Here is a 26921-nt window from a genome sequence, read left to right on the forward strand (position 1 = left end):
GAACTCCCTCCCCCTCCATATACAATGGACCACCACTCTCCCCACTGAGCGCTACTCTCCCCACCTTCAAAGCCTTATTAATGTCACATCTCCCCCGAAAGCCCTCTTTTTCCCAATTCCCTCTCCTTTCTGCATTCTCTATGCACTTGGATCTGTACTTTTCGAATAGTTGATATTCACCCCACCTTCAGCCCCACAGCACTTATGTACATATCTGTAATTTATCTTAAAGTCTGTCTCCCCCTCTAAACTGTAAGCACACTGTGGGCAGGGAAGGTGTCTATGGACTCTGTTGTATTGTACTCTCCCAAGTGCTTACTATAGTACTCTGCACATAGTAAGTGCTCAATAAATATCACCAGTCTATTGATTGATGGCCAAATATTTACCCTGAAATAGTCCTATGGTATGACCTTCTAGTTTACCACATTACAAGCTCCTTGCAGAGTGGGATTGTATCTTGTGTTTGTGGGGTACTTTTTCAAACATTCAGTATTTTTATTCAATCATATTTATTGAGTGCTTCCTGTGTGCAGAGCACTGTTCTAAAACCTTGGGAAAGTACAATACAGCAATAAAAAGAGACAATCCCACCCCACAGTGTTCTCACAGTCTAGATGGGGGAGACAGATGTCAATACAGGATAAACAGACATCAATATAAATCAGTAAAATTACAGGTACATACATAAGTGCTGTGGGGCAGGGAAAGGAGGGCAGAGCAAAGGGAGTGAGTCAGGGTGATGTAGAAGGGAGTGGGAGGTGAGGAAAAGTGGGGCGTAGTCTGGGAAGGCCTCTAGGAGGAGATGTGCCTTCAGTAAGGCTTTGAAGGAGGGGAGACTAATTGTCTGGAGGCTTTGAGGAGGGAGGGCATTGCAGGCTAGAGGTAGGACATGGGCCAGTGGTCAGCGACGAGATAGGTGAGATCGAGGCACAGTGAGAAGGTTAGCACCAGAGGAGCGAAGTGTGTGGGCTGGGTTGTAGAAGGGAGGTGTGGGAGGCGGGGGTAAAGTAGTGGTGTAGTATATTGCATACTTCAGGTATTCAGTAAATAGCGTGATTACTATCACTATTACTACTAGGTTTACATGGTTGCTATGTCTTTTCGGTGTGGATGGGGGTGAGAAGGAAGAGAAATTGTCCATTATATATTCAATTATTTATTGCGACTACCCTATCGGTAAGTATTTGTATGTCTGTCTCCCCTGTGAGAGTACAAACTCCTTGTGGGCAGGGAATGTATCCCTTCTTAGTTTTGTACTTTTCCAAGTGCTCAATACAGCACACCACACCCAATGAGTGCTCAGTAAATACTACCACTAGAAAATGGGCGTCAGACCATTTAATTGCATTAATGAGGAACTCGTATACGGGACAGGAGGCTACAATAAGAACGGAATATGGAGAAAGTGATTGGTTTCCCATTAGTAAGGGTGTAAGACGAGGATGTATCTCATCACCCTAACTATTCATCCTTTATGCCGAATTCATAATGAGGGAAGCCAGATTGGATGAAGACAAGCGGGGAGTAAAGACTGGAGGAAGGATATGAACCAACATTATGCTGATGATACTACCCTTCTATCAGAAAGTGAAGGGGATTTAATAATAAGGTCTTATTATTAAAAGTTAAAGAGCAGAGCAAAAAGAGGGGCCTGCATTTGAATGTCAAGAAAACAAAGATCATGACAACTGGAAACTTTAACACATTTATAGCGGATGGAGAGAAGATTGAAATAGTTGACAGATTTTTCTCATCCAGGATCAATAATCAATAATAAAGAAACCAGTAGTCAAGAAATATGCCAAAGATTAACGTTAGGAAGATTTGCTGTGAAGAGCCTAGAAAAAAATCGTAAAACATGCTGATGTAACAACTGCCAGAAGAATACAAATTGTCAATTCTGTGGTGTTTCCAGTGACAATGTTTAAATCCGAAAGCTGGACGGTGAAAAAACAGGATAGAAAGGGCATCTATTCTTTTGAAATGTGGTGTTGGAGAAGGCTTTTGTGAATACCACTGACTGCCCAAAAAACAAACAGGTGGGTTTCGGAGCAAATTGAACTAAGGTGATCTTTGGAAGACCAAATGACTCAACTTAGAGTACCACATTTTGGACACATCATCAGGAGGACTGATTCTCTGGAGAAGACACTAATGCTAGCAAAAACCCAGGGAAAAAGTGGAAGAGGTAGACCAGCAGCTAGATGGATAGAAACCGTAACAACCGTAACGGAAAAATAGTTAGCAAGGTTATAGGTTATGGCAGAAGATAGGATATTCTGGAGAAAATATATCCATAGAGTCGCCGTGAATCGGAAACGACTCGCTGGGCATTTAATAGTGCTACTAGAGAGTGGGTTCCATCAGTGAACCAGTAGTATTTTTTGGGTGCCTAGTGTGTTCAAAGAAGCACTTGGGAGGGTACACTAGAGCTGGTAGACAAGGAGATTGCCCTCTAGCTGGGGAGATGGACAATAAAATAAATTACAGGAGGAGATAAAAGTGGATATATATACATGAGTTAGTGCCTAGGTAACAGGGCATGTAAGATAGGTACAGGTGTGCTGAGGGAGCTTGTTTGTACTTAAGTCCTTAGGTAGCACTAAAGTGCTGAGAGACAGTCAGAGAAATGCAAGCAGGTGAGATTATAAATTAATCTACTGGAGGAAATGGGAGTTCAGAAGGGCTTTGAAAATGGGGAGAGCTGTGCTGTGTTGAATTTGAAGTGGGAGGGAGTTCCAGGCAGTGGGGCAGTGGGACAAGAGGTCAGCAGTGGAAGAGACAGGAATGAGGTATGCTGAGTAGAGGAGTAATAATAATAATAATTGGTATTAAGCCCTTACTATGTGCCAAGCACTGTACTGAACACTGGGGTGGATACAAGCAAATATATTCAGTCGTATTTATTGAGTGCTTACTGTGTCCAGAGCACTGTACTAAGTGCTTGAAATGTACAATTCGGCAATAGATAGAGACAATCCCTGCCCAACAACAGGCTCACGGTCTAAAAGAATCAGGTTAGACACGGTAGATTTCTCGCTATCCGTAAATCATTTTTGTCCATGTATTTACCCCAGTAGATTGTAAAGTCTAAGAGGGAAGGAAATATGCACCTTGCTTCTGTTGTGCTCTCTGAAGCACCTCAGTACAGTGTTTCAAACTCAATAAGCATTCAGTAAATACTAATGACTGATTGACTCTCTGTGGGCGAGATGAGGGCCTGGGTTTAATCATAGTGTTGAATATTACTATGTCATGGAGTTATCATTTCCATTAGAAACTTACGATCTCATCCATATTTTATGAATTTATGTTAATGTCAGTCTCCCCCTTTGACTGTAGGCTCATTGTGGGCAGGGAACATGTCTACCAGCTCTGCTATGTTGTACTCTTCCGAGCATTTAGTACAGTGCTCCGCACACAGTAAGCACTCAATAAATACAATTGACCAATTATAACCCACAGTGATAAGAAAGGGCGCAGATTACAGGTCCACAGAGCAGGAGTGCAGCGAAGATGACAACCGTCTCAGGTCTCCAGAGATGCTGTGGTGCATCTCAGGTCACTGGAAAGACCGTGGGTGCGTCTCAGACCTCGAACCTCCGAAGATGGTGGATCACAGGGCCTTGAATGATAGTGTATCCCCGGTACCGCTGGCAGGGCCGGGCGGCTCCACGAGAGCTCAAGGGTGACGATGGTGGAAGATCGCTCCGAGCGTTTTGCGTTCGGGGCTTCTCAAGTCCCCAGACGGGCCAGGGTACATTGGATTCTTCATTTCCCTGGGAATTGCTGGGTTTTCAGCTACAATCTGTGCACTCTGCAGGCACAGATGAGGATGACTTGTCAACTGGCAAGTCACCCGTCTGTGGTGGGGCTTAGCCTTTCCTGCCAGCACGACCAAGACCCAGCCCAGGGCATGCCAGTCTTCCCGTGGAGTCCCGAGGGCTACCCAAACAGAGCCATCCCTGGTGTGGCCTATGGGCAAGCCACTAGACCGTGGTAAGGGTTAGTCTTTCCTGTGAACACACTGATACCCAGCATTGGTGATGATGGAGGATGGTCCAGAATATCTCATGCTTGGGGCCGATACTGAGTCCCAGCAGCAGGTGTTGCGCTGTGGCTTTGGTGGGCCAGCAGGGAGCTTCAGGGCCTTAGCAACAGGTATGTCATCCCGGGGCCATTTTACCATTCTAATCCCGGGTCTCCTGATTCTCAGTCCTGCGCTCTTTCCATAGTCCGTGACCAGTAATAAGTGAAGCGATTTCATATTTTCAGCATGTGGAATATCCCACAACCAGAGATGAATGTGTTTTGCCTCTTTGATTTGCTGTTCACTCTCTCCCCTGTTAGATTGCAGGCAACTTGAGGTCAGGGATAACATATTTTATTATTGTCCACATTATTTATTATATCTGCGAAGTGCTGACTTGCTGCAGAGCAGAGGGGGAAATGCTGGACACCAAATGAGCCTCCAAGGGATTCATGATCTAAAAGACACAGGGAGGATAGACAGATGGGAAAGAAATAACAAGGGAAATAGAGCAGAATCAATAGTTGGGAATCACCAACAAGAGAAGCAGAGCCCTTCCCTGCCGAAGGAATCAGTCCTCAAGCTCCAACTTCTTACTGTCATCCAAACAAATGTCTGCTGCCAAAAGGATAGGTCCTAATTCTGCCGTCTCATTTGATCTGAAGCATGTGGTGAAATCACACATTCTTAAGGAACCAATGAAAGTGAGAAGTACCTAGTAAGTAAAGATCCATTTTAAATGATAGATTAAAGCCATCCCCATTTTCTGGAAATGGAATTACTAGAAATGCCGGGTGGGGAGACCAGCTGTGGTCTGGCTGGGTTGAGATCACTTTCTCCAGGGACTGTAAGAGAGTGAGGTCAGCAGAATTTATAGGGTGGCTGAGCCATTAGGTGCACCCCAGGCTTCTCGATGTTGGGAGGGAAGAGTGTTTTCTGAAACCACAGTCTTTGGTTCTGACTCCTGGGGGGGGAAACTTTTTATTTTGTGTTTTGGCCTCTAGCCCCAGGGGCCTTTCTTTAATATAACAGATGGTTGGGGCCATGGGTAGAGACCAGTTCGGGTGCGGGTGATCCAGCAAAACTCAGCTTTTACTGCATCTAGATGGAGTTTAGAGAGGGGACAAGGAAAGATTTCCCACCCTTCCGTAGATACAGGTGTTTTCTGATCAAGTTTCAGAGAAACAACAGAGATGAGTCATGGCTAAAATGTACAGTTCCCTTGTAAAGCAATTCGACTGCATTCGGGGAGGGAGTCTTGCCAGCTCTTGAGTTGGGAAATAAATTATTTCTTTGTTCAAAAGTCTTTGATCAAATCAGCCTTACTCTTAGGTCTGCCTCCACCGATCTTAACCTTTAAATTCTGATAAGGAAGAGCTGGTGGTTTGGGATGAATTCGGGTCCTGGCCTATCAATCGATCAATTAATCAACTGTATTTATGGAACACTTACTGTGTGCAGAGGACTGGACTAAGCACTTGGGAAGAGTACACTATAACAGATACATTCTCTGTCCAAAATGAGCTTACAGTCTAGAGGGTGAGACCAACATTAATATAAATAATTATGGGTATGTACATAAATGCTGTGGGATTGGGAGTGGGGATGAATAAAGAGAGCAAGTCAGGGTGATGAAGAAGGGAGTGGAAGTCAGGGAAGGCCTGTTGGAGGAGATGTGCCTTCAATAAGACTTTGAAGGAGAGCTGCAGTTGCTGTTTGAATTTGAACTTTGTGTGTGTGTTTGTGTGTGTGTATTTTGTTTGCTTCTTTTAATGGTATTTGTTAACCACTTACTATGTGCGAGGCACTGTACTACATGCTGGGGTAGATACAAGCTAATCAATTTGGACACAGTCCCTGCCCACGAGGGGCTTAAAATCTTAGTCCCCATTGTACAGATGAGGTAACTGAGTCCCAGAGAAGTGAAGTGACTTGCCCAAGGTCCCACAGCAGACAAGTGTTGGAGTCAGGATTAGAACCCAGGTCCTTCTGACTCCCAGGCCCATGCTCTATCCACTAGGCCATGCTGCTTCTCTTCTCTAAAAGGTGTCTACCAAATCTGTTGTATTGTACTGTGTGTGTGCATGTTACTTCATATTCATTCATTCAGTTGTATTTATTTAGCGCTTATTGTGTGCAGAGCGCTGTACTAAGCTCTTGGGAGAGTACACTACAACAATGAACAGACTCCTTCCTTGCCCACAACGAGTTTAAATTTGAAGAAAATGTCAGTGACTATGAAACTATCCTATGAGCCTGAGCCTGTGCGTGTTTGGGACTCATGTTCGTAGCCATATTGTGCCCTCAAAATGGCTAAATTCTTGTTCATTGTCATCTTTGAATCAGAGAAGCAGCGTGGTTCAGTGGAAAGAGCCAGGGCTTGGGAGTCAGAGGTCAAGGGTTCAAATCCTGGTTCCGCCGCTTGTCAGCTGTGTGACTTTGGGCAAGTCACTTCACTTCTCTGTGCCTCAGTTACCTCATTTGTAAAATGGGGATTAGGACTGTGAGCCCCATGTGGGACAACCTGATCACCTTGTATCCTCCCCAGTGCTTAGAACAGTGCTTTGCACGTAGTAAGCACTTAACAAATGCCATTATTATTATTATTATCTTTAATGTTTGCAGCACGTGGCACTGTTTTCTCTTTTATTTTCTTGTCTCTAGTTCTCTTTGAAGATTTAGCTCAGGAAAAAACATTCTTTGCTGGATAACATGCCGCTTGATCCTCAATAATTGTGCTGAGCATATTCAGCCAGGACACTTCCTTCCTCTGACAGCTACCTTCTCATTGTGCCTCCCACTTTTCTCCCTTTCCACTGACCCTCTACTCACTCCCTCTCTCTTGCCTGGAACTCCCTCCCACCTGACAGACCACTACTCCCCCCCTCATCAAAGCTTCACTAAAATCTCATCTCCTCCAAGAACTCTTCCCTGAGTAATTTCTCATCTCCCCACCCTATCTCCTTCCTATGTCCCCTATGCACTCGAGCCCACACCTTCTAATACTCAAGTTCTCACCCCATCCTCCTCCCCACAGCACTTAATGTGCATATCTTTATAATTGGTTGCCTCCCCTACTGTAATTTATTTTGGCAGTCCGGTACATTATAATCTCCTCGAAGGCAGGGATTATGTCCACTTACTCTATTGTACTGAACTCTCCCAAGCATTTAGAACATGCACTGTAAACAGTAAGCACTCGATAAATATCATTGACTGTATGATGATACTCCTTGTGGGCAGAGAAGATGTCTACCAACTCTGCTGCATTCTTCCAAGTGCTTAGTAAAGAGCTCTGCACATGGTAAATGCTAAATAAATGCCACTGATCAATTGAATAATTGATGATGGATTGAATGACTCGAGCCCGGTGTGGGCAGGGATTGTCACTCTTAATCCTGAATTGTACTTCCCAAGTGCTTAATCCAGTGTTCTGTACACAATAAGCACTCAATAAATACGATTGAAGGAATGAATGAATGAATTGACTCCAAGTTTTCAGTTAGGAATTAGCATTGTCTGAATCTTTTTTTTTTTACCATATCCTTAAAATGCTTCCTCTGCCCTCCTCACTTTCAGTTTTCCAATTTTAGCTTTTTACACAGCAGCCGTTTGAGTATCCTGTTGCTGCTCATTCTCTTCATGTGTCCTGCCCAGCACGGCTCTGTTAAGGTGAACATAGCTTCAATTCTAACTCCATTGCTCATGATCTTGTCTTGCCATTTGATACTGAGCATGGCCCGAGAGTGACACTTGTGGGACTCTTCAGGGAGTCGGACGTGGCACCTATGATGTCCAGGTCTTACATTTATAAGAGGTTAGTACAGTGCTTGGCACACCGTAAGCACTCAATAAATATGATTGAATGAATGAATATACAAGGCTAGGCAGCACTTCAGCTCCGTAGACCTCTAGTGTGATCTGGACCCCAACCCCATGCCAAATTTCTGGCCATCTTGATTCGGCGTTCTACTTCCTTGTCTCATGTTGCATTGTTGGTCGGTGTGCTGCCTAGGTAACAGAATTCCGTGGTGGCGTTAAGCTATGTGTTGCTAATGTGAATATTGGGTCGTGTATACAGATTCCTTGGTGCAGGCTGATATGGCACCTGTTTTACTGAGACTTACTATCTGCCACGATTGCCTGGCCGATCGGGTGAAAAGGCTTACCAGCGCTTGCTCATCGTGGGCGGGGAATGTGACTACCAACCCTGTTGTACTCTGCCAAACGCTTAGTACAGTGCTCTGCTCACAGTGAGCACTCAGTAAATACCCTTGATGATGAAGAGGATGACTTGGAGCTCTCAAAGTTGCTTCTATGTTAACTTCTGTACAGAGTCTGGGAGAGGATAAAGGATGTGTCGGTTAGGGCCACTTAGCCAGGACCTCTGACTTCCTGCCAAAATGGTTCAAGTTAGATGGTGCTGCTGCCGGGTGAGCCATGGAGACTCGGATGCAACTACCACGAGCTTCTTATTGTAGCCTGGGTGACCCAACTGCGGCTTGTGAGTGACAAGTGGCTCTTCTTTACTTGCTACGCAGCTCTCTTTATCATCTATTGTGTTGCCGCAGCGACTGGCTGCAGTGTGCCTTCTGGAGGGGATGGATCCATCCAAGTGGCCCCAGGCTGGGAGAGGGGGAAGGGGAGATGAAGGCAGGGCCCGGCCCCACCCTCTCCTCGGCACCAGTGGGCTTGCTCACTGCCACTGCTCATCATCATCACTCCTCCACCCACCCCCGCTGCTGTCTCCCACCCCCGCCCACACCCACCGTTCTGGTTAAAGGAACTTTATTTTTGTTTTGCGGCTCTTGGCCGTATTGTCTTTGGTTTGCAGTTCTTCCGTTCATGCGGCTTGCCACCCCTGTACTCTACTACAATTACCACTCTGAATTTGGAATAAAGACATTTTTCCCTGCTTTTTGCAAGAGAGTGGATAGGAACCCCAAGGCTCTTACTAAGCCATTTTGATTATCAAACTAAACAATGGCATAAGAAATGGAGGAGGGCCTAGAAGTGTGGTGTCATTTTCAAACTGGAGAACAATTCTACTGCAGAAGAGAGTAAAGTCATAATAATAATAATAATAATAATAATAATAGTGATATTTATTAAGTGCTTACAATGTGCAAAGCACTGTTCTAAGCGCTGGGAGGGGGGGATACAAGGTGATCAGGTTGTCCCAAGTGGGGCTCACAGTTTTAATCCCCATTTTTCAGATGAGGTAACTAGGCATAGAGAAGTTAAGTGACTTTCCCAAAGTCACACAGCTGGCAAGTGGCAGAGCCGGGGTTAGAACCCATGACCTCTGACTCCCAAGCCCAGGTTCTTTCCACTGAGCCACGCTGCTTCTCTAATATGTACTCTCCCTAATGCTCAGCCTTTCTCCCACCCTCTCCCTCAATCCCTTCTCTCTTTCTGTCTCTCTCATACAATCTCTCACTCTCTTCAATCAATTGAATTTATTGAATTCTTATCAGGTGCTCTGCTCTGTAATATGCACATGGGAGAGTGTAATGTAACAGAGTTGGTAGACATATTCCCTTCCCACAAGAAGTTTAGAGTCTAGAGGGGGGAGACAAAATAAAGTCAATGAATGCTGTAGGACTGAGGGTGGGGTGATAAAAGGTACAAATCCAAGTGTGAGGGAAGCACAGAAGGGAGTGGGAGAAGAGGAAATGAGGGCTTAGTTGGGGATGGTCTTGGCAGAGATGTGCTTTTAATAACAGGCCATCACTCTCCCCGCCGTCACAGCTTTATTAAAATCACAGCTCCTCCAAGAGGACTTCTCCGAATAAGCCCTCATTTCCCCTACTCCCTCTCCCTCTGTTTCACCCTTGCACTTATGTACATATTTCTAATTTATTAATTTATATTAATATCTGTCTCCCCTTCTAGACTCTAAGCTCAATATGGGCAGGGAACATGTCTACCAACTCTATTATATTGTATTTTCTCCCAAGCAATTAGTATGGCGCTCTGCACACATTGCTCAATAAATAATTTATTGCTTGATTGATTGATAGGGAGGGGAGGGAGTTCCAGGCCAGAGTCAGGATGTGGGTGAGAGGTCGAGATAGATGAGATCAAGGTACATTGATTGAGTAGGTTGGCGTCAGAGGAACGAAATGAGTATACTGAGTTGCAGAAGGAAATCAGCGAGGTAAAATAGGAGGGGGAAGCTGATTGCTTTAAAGTTGATAGGAGTTTCTGTTTGATGCAGATGTGGATGGGCAACCACTGGAGTCTCTCGAGGAGTGGGGAAACGTGGACTGAACGTTCTTTTAGAAAAATGATCTGGGCAGGAGAGTGAAATATGGACTGGAGTGGCAGGAGACAGGAGTCAGGGAAGTCAGCAAGGAAGCTGATGCACTAGTCAAGTAGTCTTCCTCTTCTATCAACTCTCTCTTCCCTCTTTCCTCCTCCTCTTCTTCTGCTAATGGGGCTCGACTTCCTTTGTAAGTAGGAAAGTCCTAGCAATTTTTCTTCTGGAAAGTAGAGAGAAGGGGAGCCTCCCTTTGTCCCGTTATTGAATTCCCCAGGGAAGTTTGGGGGCCAGCTCTGGGTTCCCCAGACTCTTCTCTACCCCCGCTGTTAGTCATAGATTATCTGTCGGAATAGTCTGCCCTCCGGAAGCCTAGGAGTCCAGACTGAACTTCTACAGAGCTGCTCTAGATAGGGAATAACACCTTTGCCTTCTCTCCCTGCCCTGAGTCATCTACCATAGAATGCATGTTTATGCTCATCTGTAGTGGGGAGAGTGAGGTGGATTCAGTGTGATCTCCAATAAGGACTGGGGCTGAATCAACCAATCAATCAGTGGTATTCATTGCGCACGTACCCTGTGCAGAGTACTAATAATTTGGGAGAGTAAAATACAACAGAGTTAGCTCAACAAATGTGAGTTTTGTCCCCCCCGTAAAACAGAAATCCCTCTGGTCAGATGCCTTGTGTGTCTGCACATATGCAACAACTTTGGCCTAGCTCTGTGTTTTAGTTTGTTGTCTTTCCTTAATATTTCTCGGTCACATTTGCCAGAGAAATTTGTCAGATTTACCACATTTGTCACATTCATTGATTGACTGATTTTCATAGCTGTTAATTTCAGGTAGGATTATTCACTTGTCTGCCTTGGGTTTTTTTACTGACAGCTAGACAAAGTAAGTTACTGAGTCCCGGTAATGTTGCATCTTGGAAATTTGGTCTGTGAACATCATTTAATGCTGATTCTCTGCATTGATCATAAAAAAGAGAAAGCAGTGTTCCCTACTAATCAATCAATCAGTCAATCAATCAATCAGTGGTATTTATTGAGCACTTTCCTTGTGCAGAACGCTGTACTAAGACTTGGGAGAGTGCAGTACAACAGTGTTGTACCTGTCCTCTGCCCACAAGGAGCTTTCAGTCTAGAGGAGGAGACAGATATAAATATAAATAAATAAATTACAAATATGTACATAAATGCTGTGGGACTGATGTAGTATAGAAGTATTTATTTTCTCCATAGTCTTTAGCTAATGGAAAACAAATGAATATTTTCTGCATTACTCAGAGGCTCCACTTGACTTCAGTCACTTATTCAGGTCAATGATTTTATTTTATTTTGCCCAGGGTAAGATTTTGTCATTCTGTATTATTATTTATGGAGCGAGTGCTACATAGGTCTACCCCTCACAGGATCGCACCTAGAGAGTTTCTAGTATTCTACCAGTCTTGGCTAAAAGAGAGACAGTCAAGCAGAGGCACACCCATTCCATTCGTAGCTTGGTCACTGGCTAGCGAGTGGAAGGCAATCTGCTACAGGTCAAAACTCATCTGTGCTGGGCAGCAGCAGCATGGAAGAGAGGGTGGAGACTCAAGTTACTGTGTGGAAGAAGGCAATGGTAAACCACTTCTGTACTTTTATCAAGGAAACGCTATGGACACACTACCAGAACGAGTGCAGATGGAGGTGGGTTGTTCTGGGAGAGATGCATCCATGGAATTTCTATGGGTTGGAAACGACTCAACAGCATAAGCACTTAGGTCTTGAGTTTGAGGTTGGAGGAAGAAGGGAGGAGTCGTCCACCATTAACAGAATTTGTCCTTGATGGACTTTTCCAGAGCGGTGGTGAAGTGCACTGAGTCATCCACACTCTCTTGATCAGCTCCCAAGGAGCCAATAGCAGACGTTGTAAGACAGCTGAAAGAGTAGTGGGTGCAGTCCCTGATTGTTGAGCTGAAAACCTCTTTCAGTTTTCTCTGGGGAGAGGTCAGCCTGGGCCCCCATTCTCTCCTTATGTTGACTAGGATACCCATTGGCTGAACCAGAGACTGGGGACTTTGCTTTTCGCTAGAATCACTGAAATTCTGCATTTGCCGAACTTGCCATTTGATGCATAATGCTACAGAAACTGAGATATAGGAACATATGAAATGTCAGTACAGTACCCACGGCCCATCTGGACCAGCTCAGACGCTGACAACATCACTGATAGATTCATGGGGTAACCGTATAATTGTTGTCCTCTTTAGCATGATCATCTGATGACTAATTTGTTCCTCTTTCGTCTCTAACATCATCAACCTCTTGTCCATGAAGTTATCCACATCTTTCTAGGACCTCTCGATTACAGATGAAGTTGAAGTGGCTCTATCAATCAGTTCCTACAACTAGGAACAGCAAATGTGTGGAAAGATGAATAGTTGAGTAAGTATAAAGTATATGTCAAGGTATATATAAGAACCAAGGATGTTCATTGGTCTGCGCCCTTCAAACACTCGACATTCAACCCACCCTACTGCTATTGTGAATACAATACTTACTGAGGTAAGCCTTTGAGAGAGCACAATAGAGGTAAAATAATAATAATAATAATGGTATTTGTTAAGCACTTACTATGTGCCAAGCAATGTTCTAAGCACTGGTATAGATACAAGGTAATCAGGTTGCCCCACGTGGAGCTCACTGTCTTAATCCCCATTTTCCAGATGAGGTAACTGAGGCACAGAGAAGTTGTGACTTGCCCAAAGTCAACCAGCTGATAAGTGGCGGAGCCGGGATTAGAACCCCTGACCTCTGACTCCCAAGCCCATGCTCTTTCCACTAAGCCATGCTGCTTCTCATAAAAGAACCAGTGCCTCCCTTCATGGAGCTTACTTAAGGAGCTTAAGTAACCTTACTTCAAGGAGCTTAATAGGGAGAGAGATTAAAAAAAATTCAAGATAGGAAGAAAATAGTCTAGAGAGTGGGACTGGTTAGTAAATAAATAACTTGAACTTGAATTTTCTTGGCTGTTCCCCGCATTGGAGTTTTGAAGACCATCTTAGGCCAAAGGATCATTGTTCTAAGACTGAGAAGATTTCCTGTTGCTTTGTTTATGTTTTCTCAATAGTAAATGATGATTTTGGTTTTGTTCTGCATTCCATTAGCCCAGGTGCCGACCTGTTCTTGTTTTTCTGGCCAAATAATTCCCAAAGGGGCTTTTCTCTGGAACCAGCATATTAGATTTGCTGGTACGGTTAACGTGGTGGGAAACTGAGCAGCATTTAAAGGGGTTATTGCTAATTTGTTGTTATTTGGTTTATTAATTAAGTTACATAAAGAACTTGAATGGGTCCATTGTTTTGTCCTCTTTGGGGGAGCCAGAGCTATTGTTAGACTGATAGCCTGAAGAAAGGCCAACAGCTTTGCAGAAAGGACTTTTTCCCACTTAGTATTTTAATGTTCCAGGTTTTTCTGGAGTAACCCTTTGGTAGTTAGTGCACCAGAGGATGGTCATTTGGCCAGTTTTATTAGCATAATGACAGGCTGGTTTCATGGCTGGGAATAAGAGATACGTTCTTGGTTCAGGTGGACTCAAACCAACATTCTTATCAAAACACTTGCTTCCTCCCTTCTTCCCGCCCTGACCTCCATCTTCAACTGTTTGCTCTCCAATGGCTTCTTCCCCACTGCTCATGTCTCCCCATCCTAAAAAATCTTCCCTTGACCCCACAGTTCCCTCCAGCTATCGCCCCATCTCCCACCTACCATTCCTCTTCAAACTCCTTGAGTGAGTTGTCTACCCTGGCTGACTCACATTCCTCTCCTCCAGTTCTCCCCTCAACTCCCTCTAATCTGGCTTCAATCCTCTGCAGAAACTACCCTCTCTAAGGTCACAAATGATCTCCCTCTGGCCAAATTCAACTGCCTCTACTCCATCCTAATCCTCTTCGGCCCCTCAGCTGCCTTTGACATTGTTGACCACCTCCTTCTCCTGGAAACACTATCCAACCTCAGTTTCACTGACATAGTCCTCTCCTGGTTCTCGTATTTCTCTGGCCACTCATTCTCAGTCTCTTTTGGGGGCTACCTCCCCCTCTAAACTGTGGGTGTTCCTTAAGATTTCATTCTAGCATCCCCTTCTATTCTCCATCTACACCCATTGTCTTGGAGAACTCATTCCCTCCCATGGCAACAACTACCACCTCTGTGTCAATGAGTCCCAAATCTACATCTCCAGTCCTGATCTCTCTCTTTCTCTGCAGTCTCGCATTTTCTCCTGCCTTCAAGATATCTCTACTTGAATGCTCTACCATCACTTCAAATTTATCATGTCCAAAACAGCTTATCTTCCCACCTAAATTTTGTCCTCCCTTGACTGTAGACAGCACCACCAACCTCCCAGATTTATACGCCGGTAACCTTGGTGTTTTCCTCGATTCATCTCTCTCATTCAACCAACATATTCAGTCTGTCTCCAAATCCTGTCAGTTCAACCTTCACAACACTGCTAAAATCCACCCTTTCCTATAAGTTCACTGTGGGCAGGGAATTTGGCTGTTATATTGTTATATTGAACAGTGCTCAGTGCTTAGTACACGGCTCAGGACACAGTAAGTGCTCTGTAAATATGATTGACGGACTGAGTAAACCAGACACTTAATGAATTTCAAGTAGAAGCAACATGGCCTAATGGATAGAGCACGGGCCTAGGAATCAGAAGGACCTGGGTTCTAATGCTTGCTCTGCCACTTACCTGCTGTGTGACTTTGGGTAAGTCACTTAACTTCTCTGTGCCTCAGTTACCTTATCTTTAACATGGGAATTAAGACTGTGGGACATGGATGGTGTCCAACCTGATTATCTTTTGTCCACCCCAGCTCTTAGAACAGCCTGATACATTGTAAGCACTCGACGAATACCATAAAAAACAAACAAAAAGCTGGTTTATAGTGAGAGAGGAGCCAGGATGAGGTAGGAAGTGAGCTGATTGAGTGCCTTAAAGCCAATGATCAGGTTCTTCCGCTTAATGTTCAGTTGGATGGGCTATTGGAGGGTTTGAGGGGTTGGGAGATGTGTGTAGAATGATGGTTGAGAAAAATGACCTGGGCATCAGAGTGATATATGGATTGGAGAAATGAAGGTTAAGTGTGAGCTAAGAAGACTTCCATGAAATGTAGTGACATGGGCTGGTAACCGAGGGCAAGCTAAACAGTCGCACAGACATACTCTCCCAACCTCTTGTCTCTCCCCGCTTCAGTCTATACTTCACTCTCCTGCCTGGATTATCTTTCTACAGAAACGTTCTGGGCAAATCACCCCCCTCCTCAAAAATCTCCAGTGGTTGCCCCTCAACCTTCGCATGAAGCGAAAACTCCTCACTATTAGCTTCAAAGCTTTCCATCACGTTGCCCTCTCCTACCTCACCTCCCTTCTCTCCTTCTACAGCCCAGCCCGCACACTCCGCTCCTCGGCCGCTAACCTCCTCACTGTGCCTCGTTCTCGCCTGTCCTGCCGTCGACCCATCCTACCTCTGGCCTGGAATGCCCTCCTTCCTCACATCTGCCAAACTAGCTCTCTTCCCCCCTTCAAAGCCCTAATGAGAGCTCACCTCTTCCAAGAGGCCTTCCCAGAATGAGCCCCCCTTTTTCTCTCTTCCTCCCCTCCCCATTGCCCCTACTCCCTCCCTCTGCTCTACCCCCTCCCCGCCCCACAGTACTTGTGTATATTTGTACATATTTATTATTCTATTTATTTTATTAATGATGTGTATATATCTATAATTCTCTTGATCTATTTTTATGCTATTGATGCTTGCCTACTTGTTTTGGTTTGTTGTCTGTCTCCCCCTTCTAGACTGTGAGTCTATTGTTAGGTAGGGATTGTCTTTATCTGTAGCCCAATTATACTTTTCAAGCGCTTAGTACAGTGTTCTGCACACAGTAAGTGCTTAATAAATACGATTGAATGAATGAATGACTACACCAAGGTGTGTGAGAGGTGGCCTGGTTCTAGCATAGGTCTAAACAGTCAGGAGGCCTGGCCTCCAGCCCCAGTTGGGGCTTGGGCTTCAGTTTGCAGTGTGACCTTGAGGAAGTCATTTACCCTTTCTGGGCCTTGGCTTCTTCGTCTGTAAAATGGGGATAATTATACTTGTCTCTGCTTACCTCAAGGAGGTGTTGTGAGGATGAAATCAGGTAACTGACACGGAAGTGCTTTGGAAAGTAAAAGAATTAGATAAATTCACAGAATGCATGTTCTATCCCCTGTCTTCCCTTTATTGTATTTATTATTCCTAGTCAAGATATTTTTTCCTGAGGGAGGCTCTGTATGTACCAAACGGTCTCCAAGGATCACACAAACACTTCGTATTCCGATCCTAGTGTCTCCACCGTAGCCACCTTAGGGTCATTTTCCAAAACCACTCTAGTCCTGGTTTTCTTCCGAGGGTGCCCCTGTCACAGTCTCCTAGGCATTCCTTCCAGAAATAACTGGACCATCCTCTCTCTGCCCCGCCTCCTCCAGCCCCCACCCCCCCATCCCAGCACCAGCTCCTCTCTACTCTATTTCCCATTGCTCCAGGCACTCCCTATCAGTACTCTCCTGTTCCCTGTTCCCCCAAGGTGTGGGCTGGCATTTCTTCGAGGTGCTGGACCGTGGAGGGATGCACAAAGAATATTCCCAGAAGCTGCTGTCAATCCACTAGGCTCTAAACTCTTTGAGGGCAGAGATCCCTCAGTCTCTTATTCTCTTATTTATGCTGTTCCCTCCCAAGCCCTCAGTAAGTGCTCCATCTTGAACTCGAACTCAATCTCGTCTAGAGAAGCAGCATGGCTCAGTGGAAAGAGCCCGGGCTTGGGAGTCAGAGGTCATGGGTTCGAATCCCGGATCTGCCACTTGTCAGCTGTGTGACTGTGGGCAAGTCACTTCACTTCTCTGTGCCTCAGATACCTCATCTGTAAAATGGGGATGAAGACTGTGAGCCTCACGTGGGACAACCTGATTACCCTGTATCTACCCCAGCACTTAGAACAGTGCTCTGCACATAGTAAGCGCTTAACAAATACCAACATTATTATTATTATTATTGTTAACCCCTTGGCCATGTCCTGCTTCTGCCCAGGAACGCCCTCCCTCCTCAAATCTGGCAGACAGTTACTCTCCCCACCCTTCAAAACTTTATCGAAGGCACATCTCCTTCAAGAGGCCTCCCCTGACTAAGCCCTCCTTTCCTCTTTTCTCACTCCCTTCTAAATTGCCCTGACTTGCTCCCTTTGTACATCTCCTCATCTCAGCCCCACACCCCTTAGGTACTTATCTAAATTCTATTTAATTTCTGTCTCCCCCTTTAAACTGGAAGCTCATTGTGGGCAGGGAATGTTTCTGTTTATTGTTATACTGCATTCTCCCAAGCGCTTAGTACAGTGCTCTGCAGACAGTAAGCGCTCAACAAATACGATTGAATGCATGAATGCTCATTAAGCACCACACTGCCCATTGCCCAACAGACCAGTCATGGCCAAGTCATAGCAAGGCGTGAAATGAGTCACAATACAGGTAACTGCCAAGAGGTCTGCCAAGAGCCAGAGGAGCCAGGGACCTTTACATAAGGCGGGAACCAACAGCACTGCCATATAAGCTCATAGTCAATCCCTCCATGGTATTTATTGAGAGTTTACTGTGTGCAGAGCACTGTACTAAGTGCTTGGGAGAGTACAGCCTGGTTTAGTGGAAAGAGCCCGGGCTTGGGAGTCAGAGGACCTGGGTTCTAAACTCTGCTCCCCCACTTATCAGCTGTGTGACCTTGGGCAAGCCGCTTAACTTCTCTGTGCCTCTGTTATCTCATCTGTAAAATGAGGATGAAGACTGTGAGCCCCACATGGGACAACCTGATTACCCTGTATCTACCCTAGCACTTAGAACAGTGCTTGGCACATAGTAAGCGCTTAACAAATCCCATCATTGTAATTATTATTACCTTACAAAAGAGTTGGTAGACACAGTTCTTGCCCAAAAGGGAGCTTATAGTTTAAAGGGGAAGACAGGCATTGAAATAAATTATAGATGGGGACATAGGAGTGTATAAGGATATATGTACATAGATACTGTGGGCCTGAGAGTGGGGTGAATATTAAATGCTTAAAGGATACCAACCCAAGTGCATAGGTGATCCGGAAGGGAGGGTGAATAGGGGAAAAGATGAGGGCTCAGTTGGGGAAGGCACCTTGGAGAAGATGGGATTTTGAAGGTAGGAAAAGCAGAGTAAGTCTATATTCAAAATAAATAACAGTTCTATAATTCAAGACTTCATAGATAAAAAAAAGTGAGTGGCAATACGCTCAGGACCGACAGGAGGCAAAGCGATAAATCCATCCCTAGAGAGCCACACAGTAGTTCTCAAGGAAATGTAATATATTCTGCCTTTGCTTTCTATTTCCATTTTCTGTGGTTGTGTCTTGTTTTTCTGCGAACCTGTGAGGATGAACTGGGATAGCAGGTCTACAAAAGGAACTGCTATTTTTTGCAAATGGATTTTTTAAGTAGGAGTTTCTGTTTTAGCCTTGAGCCTCTTTGGGGCCAGGCTGACTGAGTGCCTAACTGACACTATCATGGATCTTGACCATGCGAATGGTGGCTAACTTATCATTCATTCATTCATTCATTCATTCAATAGTATTTATTGAGTGCTTACTATGTGCAGAGCACTGTACTAAGCGCTTGGAATGTACAAATCAGTAACAGATAGAGACAGTTCCTGCCCTTTGACAGGCTTACAGTCTAATCGGGGGAGATGGACAGACAAGAACAATGGCAATAAATAGAATCAAGGGGAAGAACATCTCATTAAAACAATAGCAAATAAATAGAATCAGGGTGATGTACATCTCATTAACAAATAGGGTAATGAAGATATATACAGTTGAGCGGACGAGTACAGTGCTGAGGGGATGGGACGGGAGAGGGGGAGGAGCAGAGGGAAAGGGGGGAGAAGAGGGTTTAGCTGTGGAGAGGTGAAGGGGGGGTAGAGGGAGAAGAGGGAAAAGGGGAGCTCAATCTGGGAAGGCCTCTTGGAGGAAGTGAGCTTTAAGTAGGGTTTTGAAGAGGGGAAGAGAATTAGTTTGGTGGAGGTGAGGAGGGAGGGCGTTCCAGGACCGTGGGAGGACGTGGCACAGGGGTCGGCGGCGGGATAGGCGAGGCCGAGGGACGGTGAGGAGGTGGGCGGCAGAGGAGCAGAGCGTGCGGGGTGGGCAGTAGAAAGAGAGAAGGGAGAGGTAGGAAGGGGAAAGGTGATGGAGAGTCTTGAAGCCTAGAGTGAGAAGTTTTTGTTTTGTGCAGAGGTCGTTAGGCAACCACTGGAGGTTTTTAAGAAGGGGAGTGACATGCCCAGAGCGTTTCTGCAGGAAGATGAGCTGGGCAGCGGAGTGAAGAATAGACTGGAGCGGGGAGAGAGAGGAGGAAGGGAGATCAGAGAGAAGGCTGACACAGTAGTCTAGCCAGGATATTACGAAAGCCTGTAGCACTAAGGTAGCCATTTGGGTGGAGAGGAAAGGGCGGATCTTGGCGATATCATAAAGGTGAGACCGGCAGGTTTTGGTAATGGATCGGATGTGTGGGGTGAACGAGAGAGCCGAGACAAAGATGACACCGAGGTTGCGGGCCTGAGAGACGGGAAGGATGGTCGTACCATCCACGGTGATAGGGAAGTCAGGGAGAGGACCGGGCTTGGGAGGGAAGATGAGGAACTCAGTTTTGGTCATGGTGAGTTTTAGGTGGCGGGCAGACATCCAGGTAGAGACATCCTGGAGGCAGGAGGAGATACGAGCCTGAAGGGAAGGGGAGAGGACAGGGGCAGAGATGTAGATCTGTGTGTCATCTGCATAGAGATGATAGTTGAATCTGTGAGAGCGGATGAGTTCACCGAGGGAGTGAGTGTAAATGGAGAACAGAAGAGGGCCAAGAACTGACCCTTGAGGAACTCCAACAGTTAGAGGATGGGAGGGGGAGGATGAGCCTGCAAAGGAGACAGAGAATGACCGGCCAGAGAGATAAGAGGAGAACCAGGAGAGGATGGAGTCCGCGAAGCCAAGGTGAGAAAAGGTGTGGAGGAGAAGGGGATGGACGACAGTGTCAAAGGCAGCTGAGAGGTCAAGGAGGATTAGAATAGAGTAGGAGCCATTGGATTTGGCAAGAAGGAGGTCATGGGTGACCTTAGAGAGAGCAGTCTCGGGAGAGTGGAGGGGATGGAAGCCAGATTCCAGACTCTCCAGGGGGTCCAGGAGAGAATGGGAGTTAAGGAATTCTAAGCAGCGAGTGACCACCAGAGGATAAGGTGCATTTATTCAGTTTTTCTCTGATGCTGAGAAATAAGTCTATTACCCTCTTTCTTTTTTTTAGTGGTATTTGTTAAGCACTTACTTTGTGTCAAGCACTATGATAGACACAAGTTTGTCAGGCCAAATACAGACCATGTCCCACGTGGGGCTCACACTCTTAAGAAGGAATGTCAAATCGCCATTTTGCAGTTGAGGAAGTTGAGTGACTTGCCCAAGTCACACAGCAGGCAAGTGGCAGAGCCAGGATTAGTACCCAGGTCCTCTGGGTCCCAGGACCATACTTACACCAGAATAAATCTGTGGATAAACTAGCCCACTCTGCTTCCTAGCTTCTTGCCTGCTGTGGTTGGGAACTACAGGTTCCTCAATCCTCAGGGGAGTTTGGAATCTTCCCGAAAGAAGGGAATTCTGGCTAGTAGATGTACTGGAGCTTAAACAACGAGAGTAGAGATGGAAAATTGAGAAAGGACCCCAGTCCTTTCTTAGCTGCACCTCACTCCCTCCTTGCGAAGTTCTGTTTTTTAAGCAGCTGCTCTCTGATTACTGAGTGTGGGTAGTCAGGCCTGAGAGAATTTGTTAAATTATTACAACTCCACTGAAGCAGCGTGGCCCGGTGGAAAGAACATGGGCCTGGGAATGAGGAGACCTGGGTTCTAAACCCAACGCCGTCACTTGTTTGCTCTATGACCTTGGGCAAGTCATTTAATTTCTCTGGGCTTCAGTTTCCTCATCTGTAAAATGGGGATTTAATTACTTTTCTCCCAACCACTATGACTGTGAGCACAATGTGGGACAGGGACCATGTCCAATTTGTTTACATCATACTTAGTACAGTAGGAATGTAGGAAGTATTTTAAAATGCAACAAATGTTATCATTAATTTTATTATTATTATTATTATTGTTAAACTGGGGAGCTCAGAAGTTGTTGTTTAGGTATGGTGGCTTTATAGGAACAGTAGTAGGTTAAGGAGTGATGAAGTATGATACCGTGATCAGAATCAGGAACATTCTAGGAAACTTTTGTTGCAGTTGATTAAATTGAAAATAATAATAATGATGTTTGTTAAGCTGTACAGGTGCTGGGGTAGATACAAGGTAGTCGGACCAGTTACAGTCCCTGTCCCATAAAGGGCACTGGGGTAGATACAGTATCCGCAGGTTAAACACAGTCCCTCACCCACATGGGCTCTAGACTGTGAGCTGATGTGGGCAGGGACTGTCTCTCTTTGTTGCTGAATCGTACTGTCCAAGTGCTTAGTACAGTGCTGTGCACTCAGTAAGCGCTCAATAAATACAATTGAATGAATGGTCTTAAGTAGGAAGAAGAGGTATTGAATCACTACTTTACAGTTGAGGAAACTGAAGCACAGAGAATGTCAGTGACTTCTCCAAGGTCACACAGCAGGCAAGTGGTAGATCCAAGACTGGAACCCAATGTCCTAGGCCTGTGCTCTTTCCATTAGGCCACACTGCTTCCCAAGGAAATAATTGTGTAGTTTCTCTCCATGTAGTAAATCAGAATTCCTCTCTAGGGTTTCTGTTGAGAATGATTGAAAAAGCTTGACAAGGTCAGGAATTTTTCTACAGTCTTTCCTCATTTTCGATCATTCAGCGATATGGTCTAATGAGAGTGAAGCACTGAATTAAGCCTTTGGGACGGTACACCAGAAGGCAAACACAGGTCCCCTGCCCTCAAGGAGCTTGCATTCTTACAGAATAATGGATGATATCCTCCTCCAAAATGTCACAGGGATCACTGTGATGACTTTATGGCTGATGACGTTCTCACCTTCACAAGATCGCCAAGATCCGCCCTTTCCTCTCCATCCAAACTGCTACCTTGCTGGAACAAGCTCTCATAATATCCCTACTGGATTATTGTGTCAGCTTCCTCTCTGATCTCCCATCCTTCTGTCTCTCCCCACTCCAGTCTACTCTTCATTCCGCTGCCCTGATCATCTTCCTACAGTAACGCTCTGGGCATGTCATTCCCCTCTTCAAAAACCTCCTGTGGTTGCCTGTCAACCTTTGCACGAAACAAAAACTCCTCACTCTTGGCTTCAAAGCTCTCCATCACCTCGCCCCCGCCTACCTCACCTCCCTTCTCTCCTACTACAGCCCACCCCATACACTCAGCTCCTCTGCTGCTCATGTCTTCACGATCCCTCGTTCGCGCCTGTCCCGCCTTCGACCCCTAGCCCACGTCCTACCGCTGACCTGGAATGCCCTCCCTTCTCAAGTCTGCCAAACTAATTCTCTTCCCCTCTTCAAAGTCCTACTGAGAGCTCACCTTCTCCAGGAAGCCTTCCCAGGCTGAGCCCTCCCTTTCCCTCTGCTTCCCCTCCCCTCCCCATTCCCCCTTCTCCCGCCCTCTGCTCTTCCCCTTTCCCCTCCCCACAGCACTGTGCATATTTGTATGTATTATTACTCTATTTTGCTAATGATGTGCATATATGATTCTATTTATCTTGATGATATTTACCCCAGACTACTTGTTTTGTTTTGCTCAGTTTTGTTTTGTTGTCTGTCTCCACCGTTTAGACCATGAGCCCGTCGTTGGGCAGGGATTGTCTCTATCAGTTGCCGAATTGTACATTCCAAATGCTTAGTACAGTGCTCTGCACAAGGTAAGCGCTCAATAAATACTATTGAATGAATGAATGAATGAATGAATGAACATGGAAAATTGAAAAAAACAAAAACCAAGCAGTTCGAGACAAAAAAACACATCCTCTTCAGCCTGCTTTCAGAAGGACTCAGGACCCAAACATAGCTTTCTTGATCTCAGAGAAAAGAAAGAATCTCAGTCTTCTCCAATCACCCATCGTTGTCCTTTCTTCTTCCTGCCGTTATGAGTGGCCTCACAGCAGTCCCTGGGAGTCAGAGCAATCGGTCAATCGGTGGAATTTATTGAGCACTTACTCTGTGCAGAGCACTGTACTGAGAGCTTGGGAGGGTACAAAGTTGGTAGACACATTTCCTGCCCACAAGAAGCTTACAGTCAGGAAAGGGAGCTAGACATTAAAATAAATTGTGGATCATGTACATAAATGCTGTACATCAGGGGTACAGACCCGAGTGTGTCAGTGATGCGGTGGGGAGAGGGAGTAGGGGAAGGCCTCTGGGAGTGCTTCCCTACTCAAGAACCTCCAGTGGTTGCCCATCCACGTCCCCATCAAACAGAAACTCCTTATCATTGGCTTTAAAGTTCTCAACCACTTTGCCCCCTACTACCTCACCTCGCTACTCTCCTACTGCAACCCAGCACGCATGCTTCGCTCCTCTAATGCCAACCTACGAGCTGTACCTCAGTCTCATCTACCTCGCCCCCAACTTCTCACCCACATCCTGCCTCTGGCCTGGAACGCCGTCCCTTTTCATATCCGACAGACAATTAGTCTCCCCACCTTCAAAGCCTTATTGAAGGCACATCTCCTCCAAGAGGCCTTCTCTGACTAAGTCTTCATTCCACTAAGCCCTCATTCCTTCTCTTCCCACTCCCTTCTGCATTTCCCAGACTTGCTCCCTTTATTCACCCCCACCCCAGCTCCACGGCACTTACGTACACATCCATAATTCATTTATATCGATGTCTGTCTCTCCCTCTCGAGACTGTAAACTCACTGTGGACAGGGACTGTGTCTGTTATAATGTGTTGTACTCTCCCAATGCTTAGTACAGTGCTCTGCACTCAGTAAGCCCTCAATAACTATGATGGATTGATTGATTGATTAACTAGAGAAGGCCTCCTGGGCAAGCGGTGGTTTCAGAAAAGCTTTGAAGGAGGGAGAGCTGTGGTCTGGCTGACTTGAAAGGGAAGGAGGTTCCAGGGAAGAGGAAGGGCAGAACAAGGGGTTGGAGGCAGGAGAATGAGGTAGTGGGTGAGTGAGTGGGTGCTCTTGGAGTTCCGGAGCCAGTCAGCAATCAACAAGCACCCAAGAGGAAACTACCTCAGAACTGCTGCTGCTGCTGCTGTGCCTCCCTGAGTCAACGTGGCATGACCGGTCAAACCTTGCTGAAATGAGGCAAGAAACACTCATTACCAATCTCTCTTTCATTGATTTGACAATCAAGCCAGACTGTAGCAACTGCTCAAGCAGCAAGAGCTATCTGCCAAGATTCCTTTTATGTTTTTCCAACTCTTGGTCTGTTTACCTGTTATAGATGCTAGTTTACAGTCCAGAGGTATTTCCTCATCTACAATCAAATTCTTTCCTGATGCCTAAGCCTGTTTCCTCCTCTTGTTTGGCCCTCTGTGGATGTGGTAACCACTCCTTAGAATTCTCCTCACAGACCTCTTCGCAACTTGAACCGTGATTAGGGTACTGAGGTGCCACGAAGCATGGATTCCATTATGCTTTCCTTATTGGGTGTGAACCTTTCCCCCACTATTTCCTGTACACTTTTCTATCCCCTCAGAGTTTATCTGCAGCCTTTTAAAGAAACTTATTCTTAACTGGTCACAACTCCATGACAACTGCCTGCTCATGCAGAGGGTAGAAGAAGAGATTTCTCCTTGTCATCCTCCTATTAGGACAATCCAGCCGCACAACAGGGCTGATTGTGTCTGCAGCTTGTGGTGCACTTTGACCCTTGGTTCTCATTTCCCGGCACTTCATTCAATCAATGGTATTTACTGAGCACATATTGTATGCAGAGCACTCTACCCAGTGGACTTGGTCAACACAATCTCTGCCCACAGGGAGTCTGGAGAAGATGGACATTGAAGTAAATTAGAAATAGGAGAAATGGCAGGGTAAAAACAAATTAATATAAGTCCTTTGGTGCTGAGGGTGGGGTGAATATGAAGTGTTGAAAGTGTACAGATCCAAGCACACAGGCGAAACAGAAGGGAGAGGTAATGGTGGAAATGAGGGGTTAGTCGGGGAAAGGCTTTTGGGGGAACTCTGGTTTCAGGAGGGCTTTGAAGGTGTAGTGAGCCTAACCAGTTTTCCCCGAGTCCTGTAATCCTGTATTTTGGGGGGGTTGGGATTTTGTCCCTTTATAGCCCCACTTCTCCTTGTTCCTCCTTTATTGCGTGCTGTACTGGGGTAGAGCATTTCTCTGTTTTATCAAGGACACTTGGATTTTCATTTCTGCCTTCCAAGTTAATATCCATCCCGGTTTAGTCCTGTTCATTATCACTTTGATGAACAAGGTGCAGGGGTAAAAATCTGGTCACCTTTCATTTCCGTTCTTCATGAGGACCCTGGACTAGCCCCTGAGCATTGGTTTCAAGGTTCTCCACCAAGTCTTCACTTCTTTTCAAGGTTCTCCACCAAGTCTTCACTTCTTCTCCTCTCTTTATCCATGACACCCAATTCCACACCTTAGGCTTGTTCCAAGGGAAGCAACCTACTATAGCAGGAGCCCTGGGTTCTGGCCCCGAGTCGGTCTGCAGGGGATTAATGAGCTCAAAGACCACGCGTCTTTGGCAGTGTCCTGCACCTCGCCCTAGCAGGGACATGACTGACAAGGAAGAGCTGGCCTGTGGGGTGGCGCAAGCTACCCAGACTGTAATCAATTCCTCCGCACGTGTTCTGAGTTCTAAAGTCTCAGAACTTGAGGCTCATCCTGATGGGAGGCTACATCCACAGTACTTCCCTCTGGACCCTCCTGTCCTGGACCCATTGTGCCTGAGCATCTGCTGCCTGAGATGTCCTCCTCCTTGTAATCTGCTAACCCACGGTCTTTCCCACCTTCAAAGTCCTACAAACCTCAAGAAAAGCATTTCCCAACTAATTTGAATTTCTACTACTCTGTTCCATCTCAGCAGTCATCCTTAGGAGTATTATATCTACCCCAGTGCTTAGCATAATCCTCGAAACATAGAAAGTGCAGAACATACACTATTATTAATATTACTATTATTATCATAGGTCAGCAGCTCTTCCCAGCTTCCCAAAGCCCTCCTAAAATCGCATCTCCCCTAGGCCTTTCCCAATTAATTCACAACACAGTGAGTCAATTCAGCGGAACTGCAGCATGGCCTAGTGAATAGAGCCCAGGCCTGGAAGTCAGAAGCACCTGGGTTCCAATCCGGGCTCTGCCACTTGTCTGTTATGTGACCTAGGGTAAGCCACTTAACTTCTCTATGCCTCAGTTACCTCATTTGTAAAATAGGGATTAAGATTGTGAGCCCCATGTGTAACATAGACTATGTCCAACCTGAATATATCTACCCAGTCCTTAGGACAGTGCCTGGCACCTTATGAGCCCTTAGCAAATACTAATAATAATAACATAAAAAACCTACAGTGCTTAGCATGTATTGTATTCCTATCCTCAGCACTCAGTCATTCGTTCATTCA

The 26921-nt window shown here is 45.7% G+C and overlaps 1 protein-coding gene and 1 non-coding gene across 2 annotated transcripts in view; both read left to right on the top strand.

The window, feature by feature from the left end:
• The window catches only part of SMAD5 (SMAD family member 5), an 85313-nt gene that overhangs the window by 10686 nt on the left and 47706 nt on the right, over positions 1–26921 (top strand). The gene's annotated exons all lie outside the window — the stretch shown is intronic.
• Positions 11698–11835, top strand: LOC114806705. The gene has a single exon (XR_003754767.1). It is a non-coding gene; the product is annotated as a small nucleolar RNA SNORA7 (small nucleolar RNA).

The sequence above is a fragment of the Ornithorhynchus anatinus genome, chromosome X1 (genome assembly GCF_004115215.2).
Source record: "Ornithorhynchus anatinus isolate Pmale09 chromosome X1, mOrnAna1.pri.v4, whole genome shotgun sequence".
NCBI classification, from domain to species: Eukaryota; Metazoa; Chordata; class Mammalia; order Monotremata; family Ornithorhynchidae; genus Ornithorhynchus; species Ornithorhynchus anatinus.